Source organism: Lissotriton helveticus, chromosome 7 (genome assembly GCF_964261635.1).
Source record: "Lissotriton helveticus chromosome 7, aLisHel1.1, whole genome shotgun sequence".
Taxonomy (NCBI): domain Eukaryota; kingdom Metazoa; phylum Chordata; class Amphibia; order Caudata; family Salamandridae; genus Lissotriton; species Lissotriton helveticus.
In genome coordinates, this window is record NC_136068.1 from 129315985 (window position 1) to 129328720 (window position 12736).

Below are 12736 nucleotides of genomic sequence, written 5' to 3' on the forward strand. Positions count from 1 at the left end.
TCCGCAACATATTTGATAAGCTTCTAGTTGCGTAAAGCTCCATACCCACCCCTCCAGGAAATCTATGGCAAAAATAAACACAGCGTTTTTCTCGAGCCTTAGCAAGTGCAAGTATTCACACAGGAAGGTCAAGTCAGAGCCGCAAGACACCAAACTATCAGTCTCACAGCTTGTGGAACATTCCATTTCTACAACTAGGTGACAGGAATACCAACATAATGGGAAAGATCAGGAACAAATATAATAAAAGTAACAATACTTATTTCATCAGATACACTGCAGATCAAAATAATTCGGCAGTTTCAGGGCAAGTAATTTCCTTAAGGCACTGTGTAGTCTAAAAAGAATACTGGCAGTTGCCAGCAAGCCATGCCTGTGAAGATATGTAAACAGATCAAGACATACAAGGGAGCACAGAGGCACAGTTGAATGCCTGGCATATTCCCAGTTAAATAGACAGCAGTGAAATGCTCCCAGTGAGACTGTAAAAGCTAGACTCAGTACATTCCCGTTAATACAAAGACCCTGTGTACACTAAGACTACAAATCCATGGATGAATAAACTTTAAAAACTCAAGTTTCATATTGCCAAGCGAGAACCAGGAATGTTTGATATGCATCTGTAATTAACTACCCATTTAATAATCCCAGTTTTAATTTTTTTTTTATAAAGCCACAGAAGGCAAAGCATAATAAAAAAATATTGCTTCTTGAGCACTTAAGTACTTTCAAAAATGTCCTGCCGCATAACCAACTGGTGGTGGGGACAATTCAACAGTACAAATTCACTTGAGGCCCACAAGAGGACACTTGCACCCATTAACAAATCACTCCAAACAATCAACAAATTAACATCAGTAGCTCAACTTCAGGCATCACCGCTGGTTTTGCAAAATTATAGTAGCAAAACAAAATCTGAGCACTAGGATGTCTCGTGGTACCTAGATGCAAAAAGGAAGCACCCTACCATGGTGGTCAACCCTACCATGGTGGTGTGGTCAACCCAACCCTACCATGGTGGTCAGTAAATTTCACGGTCATCTAGTTCAGAAAAAGAACAGAGTGAAAAACATACAGCCCACAATTCAGTAATGTTTGGAAATTTCTTTAGATGGAAAAAAAAAAAAAAAAAAAAAAAAAAAAAACACAAAACCATGCATTAGGAAGTGTTACGGAAATGGAATTTGCTTAATTGAATGTGGCAGTATGAAGTACTAATTGTGAATCAATTGATAAGTTAACTAATACGTGTAGAACCTCCTCTGTTTTCATTGTCTGTCTATAACTGCAAATCAAAATGTGTTACTTGTCACATTGTAATCAAGCATCAATTAAAAAAAAAAAGAAAAAAACCACATGTACAACAGGGCCTGGGACCAGTACAATATGAAGGCATTTCTGCCAAGTAACAACTCTGAGAAAAGTGGGTGGCCCATTCTGGGCAGTGATCTACAGATTAAAACCCCAATATGGTGAATACCGCCTGTCACTTCAAGGTGTATTGTTCACGTGTGATCCTCCAATTATGTGACAGAGCATCCATTCACAAGTTGAAGCTACATGCCACATGGGCTGCTATCAGGAAAACTTCCAGTGGCAGTATTCGATCAATCATGTGAATCATCACTCAACATACGGTCCAGAGGTCCATGCCACCATGCCTGTTGGTGTATTAGATGGGGCTGTGAATGGCGGTGCTGGATACTGACGAAAGAAATGCCTTTGTGTCAAGCTGAACCATCCCGCACAACTAGCTCATTTATTTGCTGATGCTGCTAGGATCCCATGCCACATTTTGGCCAGAGGCGCGCACACACAAGCCTAGTGAGGCCACAGAGCGAGATCACAAGTTCGCTTGTTGGGAGAAAAAAAAAGACCCACCTCTAGAATGGATAGGTCCATACACCAGTGTATGCCTGGGTGGACCAACTATGATGCCAAGAGACTCCTTCGGTGTTGAGTAATTGCCATCTGGCATGTGAAACCAACAGGATGCGTGATGAAATAAAGCGAAGCAGATGAAAGACCCCCAGAGGCAGGAGGTTAACTTGAATCAGAAACCTAAATCTCTGGAACTACCATGATCCTAGGCAAGGCCTTCATTCAGGCCATGCTTGGCACTGCACTTATGAAGGTCAACCACTCTGTTGAAATGAGGATGGACTTTTGGGCGGTGACGGTAAAGCACATGGAGAAGAATCCATATACAGGTGATCCTGGACTAAAATCAGGTACTCTGCCTCCGCCAGTAAGTCATCCAAATATTTTGCAAGTCAAGATAAAGGCCAGCACTGGAGTAAGAAGAAGACTGTCTGAGATTATCTTCTGGGTGCTCATAACCCTCAAGGATGTGGAGGTGTGGTGGTTTTAGGAGGAAACTGGAGACACCAGAGTTGCCACACACTAGGGTAGTGGCCCAGAGTGTACTGCAGCAAACTTAGACATCACACCTCAGACGGGATCTTCAGCAGCTTTTGGGAGATCGTTCCATCTCGGGAGGCTAACCTCTTGTAGAAGAGAGTCTCTCCTGCAGTCAAAGCCCCAAAATAAAATTTGCTCTTTGGTCACCTGTAATTAAATCAGGGAACATGAATCTTAGGATTACTACAGTGTGTCAAGAGAAATTTGATCTTAACACTGTCGAATCAGTTGAAAGCTGTCTGTGAAGCACCAATAGTGTGCTCGAAACTGCATTCATGAAAATCAGTGCTCAGTTGGGTGCCTATTAAACAGCGAGATGTCTTGCAGACATGAGTCATAGCTGGAACCACATGGCACAACCTAGCATCCCTGGAGAGTAACTGGTGGGGAAAAGCCTTTCCAGACGAGTGACAGTTCGGGAATCAAGAAGATGAATTCATAGTTTAAATTGTTTACCTGTCAATTTGGTGGCTGATTGACATCACCAAGCGAATACCAGAGGCTAAGGGTGGATACAGATTGGCCCAACACCCTAACAAACCCATCCATAGCAAAGCAAAACAAAAAAGGCACAAGTTATTTGTGGCTTGAATATGGCTTTTAAACCAATTTTTATTATTCACACAAACTTTAATTTACAGTGTCTCGGCCATTCATACACAACAGGGTATCCACAGTGTTCAAGGAACTTAAATATAATGATCTGGAGCAAACTCCATTAACCAAGTACAAAAAAATAGCTCTATAAAGTTGTTCACACAAAGGTCCTATTACCAGCTTCTGTGCAAAAAGTGAAGAATAAAAATACAGAGGAATCGACTAGAGTTTGAAAGGTCTTCCCTTGCAGGGTTTAAGTTGTTCCCTTGTCATGTTATTTTAAGCATATTCTGCCACTCTACATGAACTCGGCCTTAAGTTATGGGGGAATGGGAGAAGGCATTCTTGAATAGTTTGCAGGTGCTTTTTACTTATATATAAAAATAAAGTCTTCTGACCATGTGCTGATGTCTTTCAATAGATTTAACGCAAGCAGACTTGTGACAAGGTTAACGCAGTACAGGAACTAAATGATTGCCCTGAGCATTCTTAAGGTGCACTCACAGGCCTAAACATACCCAAAGCGCTCCTCACCCAAGAAAACCCTAAACCGGGGAAGCCAGCAGCTCTACCAAATGTCACATGCCAAAGTCTACGTCTATGGGGGGGATCAGAAAAAAGCACCCGTGTTTATGGAGAGCACCACTACCCCAATACGTAAGCTGTTCATGAAGGTCCTCAGACACCTCTAGGTCACTTTTCCGAAAATTCTAAATGTCACAAAAGGTCAGCAATTGCATTCTCTCATGTGTGGAATAGTACCAGGGTCATGTATCAAAGGCCTCCGTTTGCACATAACATTTCCTAAAGAAGCATCCAATCACTACTCTGCATCTTTCAAGTAGCATGTACTATTCTGGACAGTGACCAGTCAGGAGGGGGCACCAACATAGATGCATAATCAGGAGGGGGCACAAGTGCAAAACAAGGAATCTCACAAGTGACAAGTCTTTCTATCAAAATACACGTGTAGTACAAGTTCACTGTAAAGATTGGAGAACATAGGATGGCTAAAGCAAGCACAAGCCGACCCACCTGGTGGTGCCAAAGCCTGCAACCGCTAAAACTGATCACTCAGTTCAATGGGACAGTTAAATCAGATGCAGTCTTGCTCAAGGAGTCCATCTTCCACCAGTCCTTTGTAATACATTAAAAGAAAAAAACGACTCCAGCAGATTCTGTCTGGGCACAATTGGCAATACAAATCAATGAGTGAAAGAAAACGAATTGCTGCTTAACCAAGGGCTCAGAAAACAGGCATAGAGAATAAAATGGAAAACTAAACAGAAATCAAGAGCAGCAGAACTCCCTAGATCTTGGCCTGTAGATAGTGAAATACACACTTAAACAAAACTGATCCGTGTCAACAATCCCAGAACAGTGGCAGTGTCAAAATCCTTAGAATTCGAAACAGGTTGGCACTTCTGAATGTACTGGCGCTGCACCAGGACAAAAAGACAAGTCTACTATATCAAGAAGGGTTTATAAAACGTCAAGACCATTAAATAACACCAGAGAAATGGTTTTTGCACAATTAACCCAAAAATACAAGAATGCGGTACATCTGCACATCTTAAAACTGCACTAGTTTTAAAGGGATTGTGAAAATTATTAACATGCCATCAATGTTCTCATTTTCACAGTTGAGCAGAGAAATCAATGGCTGCAGCAAAAATCCTGCAAGTTCACATAATGTCATCTGCAATGTCAACAAGCGTGAAGCATAAGAGTAAGCCAATGGTCCCTTCAGAGGCCCAAAATCTCAACCACCACTGGACATTTGATTGCGAATAAGAACAAGGGAAGTTACTATTTTAGTGTAAGTGTCTTACTACTTTCCCAAGTTTTGCAAAACAACAATCACTAAAACGCTTGAGACAGCAGCACAGGCAGGTAACAGGTAAGCAAAACCAGAAAGAGTGACTGTGCTGAAGTAGTAAGATAAATTGCAAAGGCAGCTAACACTAGACTGGTGCAGCACACTTCGAAAAGCAGCTGTGGCATGACACTTTTAGGATACTGTAAGGTTGAAAGCTAGTGGTAAAAGCAACCTACTAGGAGAGTTGTGTGACCAAACAGGTAGGGGTAAGGGCTCACAGAAGGCACATACATCGGAGGTAGAGCAGGTGCAAGAACTCTGCTAAGAAAAAATAATTTGGACAGTTTGGGTGAGAGAAAAGTTAAAACTGCATTGGAAGTCAGAGTATGTGTGGAGGAAGTTAAAGAGCAATCTTTCAAAAACCAAAAAAGGATCAAAGGGCTACATTAACATTTATGGTGCTAATGCTGGAGGTGAACGCAAACCAAATCTACCTTTCTACTGATGGCAGACCGCACCAGCTCTTGTTAAACAAAAGGGATCACCAATTGTAGAACTGAAAGATTAAGGCATATGCCAGACCCAGACAAGAGATTTGTTTCAAGAGACCAGACTATATGTCCCCCCTTTAAGGCACTGAGGCTTTTACACAAAGATTAGGACAAGACCAGGCAGGACTTCTCCCTGCGGAGCAGCAGCATAGGCAATCTCAAAATAGTGAGCAGGCATAAGACTACCCACACCAGTTCCCATATGACAGCACTATCCAACCTGGGTTTCTTCAACAGGCATTGATGCCTCAAGGTTAAGGGCATCTTTGAAAGCAGGTTAACTTAATGGAGAACTTGCTGGAAGAAAAAAAAATGCATGCCCCATAATGTCACAAAACCTTGTGGGCACCACCATGGCAGACATTACGAAAAAAGACACCTTCCAGCCCAGACCTTTGAGGTACAGCAAACGTGTTTGGAAAACCAACAAGATGGTGAACAGATGAACAAGTGAGTCCATGCTAGTAGTCTCCCTCTTTTTTTGGGACAAACTAGCCTCCATCTAGATATGCTTCCACAGGAAATATGCAAGCAGGAGGGGTTTGCAAATACACTCCAAGATCAGTTTCCAGTTTGCTGAGCTTTCAAAGGGTCCAGGGGGCTGACCCACAGGTAAATCCAGCAGAACAGATTGGTATACAAGCAAAGCAAATGAGGGCACGGAAAGAAAAAACAGCCTAAGCAGGAAGATCTACAGAAAGAGCAAGATAACTGTGGCATAAGGTGACGATCATGGTGACACTACATGTACAAAAAGCTATAAGTCAATTTCAAGAACAGACCAGTGAGTGGTAACTGTCACTGGTTTAGCCATGTGAGTGGGTGATCAATCGCTTCCTCTGTCCCATTGTTTAGTGTGAATCTGCTGTCACACACTTTCTACCAAGACTGTGTGCAACTAAATGGCAGCTGCATATACTCAAGCAGGCAAATTTGTGGGTGGTTGGCAACAACCCAAAGTCTTTAGGATGCAAAAAAACATGCCAGCATGACACATCGCAATGCTCTCCAAGAGTCAAGTGCCACCTTCCTCTACTCACTCACACAGGCGGTCTAACAAGACTCTGCAAATGAAGGGCAAAGACGCATGTACTTTTACTGCTTTGAGGTTCCCATGCACCTTGGAAAGTGCTAGCAAGATCCCACTGAAGCAGGCAGACATTAACAAACTAAGTGCAACCAGTAATGCACAAGGAGGAAAGCAACTCATTACTGACCCATGGCAGATCTTGTGTAACATAAAGACCATGCTAAGGGGTAAGAAGTACTGTAGCCCCCTTCTACACAATAAGGTTTGCATAGACAGGCATGCCTGGCCACTGCATTCTGCCTTTTTGCATCTGGGAAGAGATGGACTAACATAGCAGCAGCACAACTGAGGCATCATTCATGGACTTCATGAATTTGAGGTTTTGGGTGATGGGAGGTGTTTGGCAAAGATAATTTCCAAGTGCAGAGGAAGGGAGCGATACATACGTTACACCACACAGCCTTGAACGTGATGAACAAACTCTTCCCATGAAGTACCATTAGTTATATTTAGAAAGTACAGTGTTGGTAAAATTGCAACCCCCCCCAAACACATCCTGTGTTCCTCCACCTCTCTTCTACCCCCCATTCAGATTAATCATTGCATAGCATCATATCAGCTGAAGAGGCTCTCACAAACCAAAAGGGTTGAAAAATAATAAAGTCTTCAGATGTTAGCAATGCAGACAATTCGCTCCCAGTTTCCAGCAGCCTGCCACTTCCTGCAATGAGAGTACAACCTGGTCCGCCAAACCTGGAAAATGAACATGAAATTGGTTAGCACACTGCAGGGTCAACAATAGCAAATTCCCAAAATACAGCATCATAGAAGTAGTGACACTGACAATCTCAGATTATGTTTTAAGCAGAAACACATATGGGGGGGGCGCACAGAAAGTAACATGGAGTGTTGCAACCCATTACAAGTGCACAAAAACAAAGCTGTGTATCAATACAATGGATTAAGTATACACAAAAGTCCAACTGACGCCCACTGAACATACCAGTGGCTTACTATGATGGTATACTACAGGTTGGAGTTAATGGGCAAACTTGGGGCCCCATTGTATGAGACCGACTGGGACAGCATGCGCTTCAAAGTGGGTTAACTTAAAAAACAAGGGCTGTTCTTCCCAACTAGAACCAGGGCATAAAGTATTTTCAAAGAACAATGGTTCTTATTAATGATACAGTTAATACAAGTGCAATAATGGCTGTACATAAGTGTTCTGTTCACAATAGAAGTTATTGAAGAGTCGTCACTACGTGTATATATCAATTATTCTTTACGTTCAATTCCAAAATCGGATTAAAAAAAAAAAGAGTCCATAAAGGTTGCATGCAATAAAACTCAGGTAAAAAAACTCAATAAAAAGATATGAGAAATACAGTCCAGAATTACATGAAAATGTGGCAAACTTCTTATGGCCATGTAGGAATCTAACATTAATCAGGCTCATGCAATATATTTTCCAGATGGCTATATCTTTTGTCACAGAAATAAAGAGAAATTACAAAACACATACACATAGTCACTGTATCAAGTTCACATACATAGTTAAAAGCATCTTTATAAAAGAATTTCTGTTCCTTAACAGCGGTTTAAAAAACACGCTTCCTAGCATCCCCGGTGAAATTTACAGAGCAGGACAAAGTGCTGCGTGGTTTGCTCACATTGGCCATCGCATGGGCATTTGGAAAAAAGCAACATACCTCTACGTAGTCTTGTAAGATGGAATCGGTGTTGTATGTTTGGAACAAGTAAGTAGTAATTTGGAATGCCAGGTTGTGTAGGACAGTCGACATCTCTGGACTGTGGATTTAATAGACTCTTCTAGACATTCTGTGTTTCGAAAGGAGCTTTCAGTTCATGTTTATTAGAATATAAAAATACTAGGAGGGTCACCCACAGTGAGATTTTAATCCATCTCAGCCGAGAGATGTTTTTTTTTTACATGAGAAGGTTTTTTTTCTTCTCTATAAATCCAAAGCCAGACAATCCTTTTTTTAAACTTGGTTCCCAACTTGCACCATGTACAATGCCAAATTATAAGTGCATTAATATTAATAATTTCTTCCATGTAAGGAACTGCCAATTCCTTGTGGACAATAAGTAGAGGTCGATCTTGGGACTACTAATAGTCTACACAGAAAATGATTCTCCAACACCTGTAAGAGCCTACTATCGGTCATTCCACATATAGCAGCCCCTTATGTGACACTACTAATGCATTTGCTATTATAAAGTCTGAGTAACTCTAAGCAGTTTGTTTCAGATTTTAGCGGAAAACCTGAAAATTGCTTCTACAGATTGCAAAAAGTTCAGCATCCCTATTTCTGGATAAGGTGTCCAGTTCCCAGTATTGTGAAAGTGTAGGCCTAATAGGCAGGCCTCCAAAAATCCCAAAAATGGTACTAGTCCTGCAGGACTAGTACCTTTAGCGGAGCAAATGTGACAAGATAAGATTTAAAGGCATCTTTATGGCTCATTAACTTTGTGATCAATAAAAATGCCTTTAAATCTTGTTATCTTGTCACATTTGCTCCGTTTTCACAGACAGGACAAAAGTTGGTTTGTTTTCCTACTCCCCAGAAAGGGCGAGTAGGACCTAAAAAGTGCGACCTTGTTAAATTTAGCTCCACTATGCGAGGGGTCGAGTGGAATTTGAGGCCTGCCTAAATAGTCAACGCTTTGGGTTTCTTTGAATACCTCTCCTTTAACAGTATGGGTATTTTTCTTGATTTTACCATGGGCGCATACCATTACTAAAGTCTTTGCTAGGTTTAGTTTCATATCTGTACCTTCCATATATGAAACAATCTTCAATAAGTTTTTGCAGGCCGTCTGCAGTTCATGAAATTAGGACCACATCAATGGCATACATCAGAATTGGGGTTGGTCGTGTGCCTATTTGAGGAGGGTGTTCAGCTGTGGGTTTTGTATCTTATCCACCTCCTTTATATGAAGGGAGAATAGCAGGGGTGCAAAGTACTGAAGCAGAATTCCTCTTAACCGTTAAGTACATTTGCCATTAGTTCCATAGTGCACCCGGGCAGACAGTTGGCTATATAATTGGGATAAGGAAATATCTATTGGGGCACCTAGAAGCTCCAGAGTCTTCCATAACTTGGCATAATGGACCAAGTCAAACTCGCTGTTTAAGGCAGTGAAAGAGAGTTTACCTTTTTGTGCTATTGTATACTTATAAGTAAGTTCAAGTTGATACATTGTTCCAGACTTCCGACTTCACTTCTAAACCCAAATTCTGATTCAAGGAGCACGTTCTAATCATTTGCCCTACTTTCTAATCTTCCAAGTATAATTCTGCCAAGCATCTTGACTGAAGAGCCGAGAAATAAGATTAATTTGTAACTTTGTGCATCCCCCATTTCCCTTTTAAAATAAAGAAATACACTTGTAATACTATCGGACCATGATGCTGGAAGGTATGCTTTCATGACAGCTGTGCACAGTGGTGTTAAAATGGGACCCCAAAGTTTGCATAAAGAAAAACATCTATAGGGACCCTGTCTGGGTCGGGGAAACCCATTTGCACTTTTTCCTCTGAGCTAGATTAAACACCTTCAAGTGTAAAATGAGTTAAATAGGGAGGATTAACACAAAGATTTTGTCAGAGGGAAGATTCACTTAATTACTGGGATTAACATTTCTCACATAGTGGTTTAACCAATCATCGAGGAGCACATTCATGTCTGCCGTGGGGGCCGTTGACTCCAAGAAATGGCTGATTGATAGTCTTTCAGAACAGCGTAGTGTCCTTAAGTTCGGCTGCCTGTTCTAGATCGGCCAAGCCTTTCCACGTACTTGCTTTTTGCTGAATAGCTTGTTTATATAGGGAGTGTGCCGATTTTACATCATCCCTGTTCCAAGGAAAGGCCTGTAACGCTCTAACTTCTGATTGGCCTTGTGCAATGCTGATCAAACCTCCCGACACTAGTTGGTTTGTCAACTTAAATTCGCCTGCAATGGCGGGTGTACTTTGCAAAAGGTTATAATAGTTTTGAGAGGACACGTGTCTCACTCAGTACACGTTCTAAACTCTGCTGTACTAAACGTAGCAATCTTTTCAAGGATAGCAGTTTCCTCAACACCTTTTCACCAAATGCTTATCCTGTTGCCTTTTATTTCAATATGGGGAGCTAACTGAGCCATCTTTATGGAAGGTTTTAATGTTAAAGGTCTATGCACATTGATGTGTAGTCACTGAAAGGACTTCGCTCTACCTCAGGGATACCAAACATTTTGAGGCCATGTCTTGATATTCCGATGGTCAATTATTGAAAAATGGCCTCCATTTCCAAAAAGTCGGTAACATGTTTTCTTTTCCTGGATTCTGTACCATCAATTCTAAGTGATATATTCATATATCATTTCATTTAGTGTTTTTCCATATATATGTTGTGTGAAAAGTGTGACAAGCCTTTCCCATTATCGAAGGATTTCCCACAAGCTTTTTCTGTCGAAGCCAGACAAGAGCCAAAATTAAAAATCGCCATCCAAATAGACAAAATTGGTTTTAATATTGGCAACAAACCTATGCAGATTTTCCTTCAAGTCAGTGAATACAGAGCTTTTAGAACAATCAAATCTGTTATTATAGTAATTAAACACAAAGCCCAGTTTTTCCTCAGTTTGGAGGTATAGGAACTGAAACAAGCACTTGCAATGCGGCTCGCATTTACGCGAGGACTATTGTATTGCTACGGGGGGGGCAGGCCAACTGGAGTGCAGGGGGGGAGGAGGGTTGAAGGCACGGACAAACGGGGGGGGGGGGGGGGGAAGGGGGCGAGAAGGCTTGGACAACGGTATTGCGGACGGGGGAGGTGGTAAGAAGGCACGGGCAAGGGGGGTAGAGAAGACAGTAGGAGAACCTCATTAAAAAAATAGTGCTCACAGTCTAAATAACACCCAACGTCAACACTAAGTGGCCACTAGCCATGGGAAGATACAAATGATGACATGGGCGTAATAAGGATGGACTAACAGGCCTATAAACGAATCCAAAGGCAGCATTTAACCGAAGGACAATGACACAAGCCAATGAAAATAAGAGCGAGGCTTCCCTCGTGTATTGAGCTACAGCAGATCTTCACCAGAGCAGATCTTGGACTCTAGGCTCGACCTAAAAAGGGTGAACTGATAAAATCCTTTATCAAGGTTAGTGGAATATGGGTCGATAACAAAACTTCTAGGCCCCACTTTGCTCTGCCACAGGGCATTGGTGTAGCTGGTGTAACCATAGAGGATTAACCTTCAATACAGAACTAACCCCTGTACCACGTTTCTTGAAGGCAAACAAATTGTGATTTCCAATTAGCTCATGCCACTCATTACCCAATTTTTAGCACTCGCTATATTCCATGTTCTAAAAGACATTGCCTTGTATGAGAGGGCAGGTTTTGGGCACTATTTTGGTCATAAGCCCATTAGGTGTTATTTTCATTCAATTGGGTCGATTTCTGCTATATTCCAGGGGTTCATATTGCAAGTCATGCTCACCCCAACTGCCCAAATCATAGTTCCCAGCAAGACATGTCCCTTACACATCAACCACAAGTTGTCCCTGTTCAGGGTTAGTTCGGATAGAAGAGTCTTTGGGTGGTTTATAAAAATAACCCAATGAAACTCCAGCAATTTTTCCCAAGTGGCTATTCTACTCGACTGCCTACTGTGCAAAACAGAAATGAGCGACCATAGATGGCAGACAAAAGTGGATTACAACAGTCCCGCTGGACTGGTTTTCTAGAATAACCCACCCACAATGTTTGTCCCACTAAGTATATTATGGCTTTGTCATTTGGCTCACATATCAGATATGACAGCCAATGGACTACCTTGTTGTGCAAGTCCCTCCAAGACTATGGTGAAAGAGGCTAATTTTGGTACATCTTTCAACACAATTACATACGGTGTTGCCTCTGGGGGTAAACAATGTCTCGACAGCTTTATCAAACTTTCTTGTACTTTCTTTGCCAAGTGTTCGTATAGATACCCACCCTATCACGGTTAGTATTCTGCATATGTGGTGCAGCAAAAAGATCATTCCTTGCTCCTTCAGTTGGGGGATTTAGATGCAACTTGCGTGTTCTTCATAGCTTGGCTCTTCTCTGGCAAATAGTAAAAGGCACTCTGGTGCCTCAAATCTATCCGTTGATGTCCCATGGTCTGTCGCTCACATGGGCCCGGAAGGTCTTGTTCAAGTGATGTCATTCGATCCTTAATTACGCTGCTCTCTTTATAACTCCTCTTCAATATTATCGAATTATGAACTCTATTAATAGTTCTATATCTTTGTAG

General features: G+C 41.7%; 1 protein-coding gene across 1 annotated transcript in view; it reads right to left on the minus strand.

Annotated features, from left to right (window-relative positions):
- Positions 1 to 3000: 3000 nt before the first annotated feature.
- Positions 3001 to 12736, minus strand: part of STK35 (serine/threonine kinase 35) — a 75585-nt gene continuing 65849 nt past the window's right edge. The window contains exon 3 of the mRNA XM_078651699.1: positions 3001 to 7171. The gene's annotated coding sequence lies outside the window, so the exon portion shown is untranslated. The remainder of the gene's footprint in view (positions 7172 to 12736) is intronic.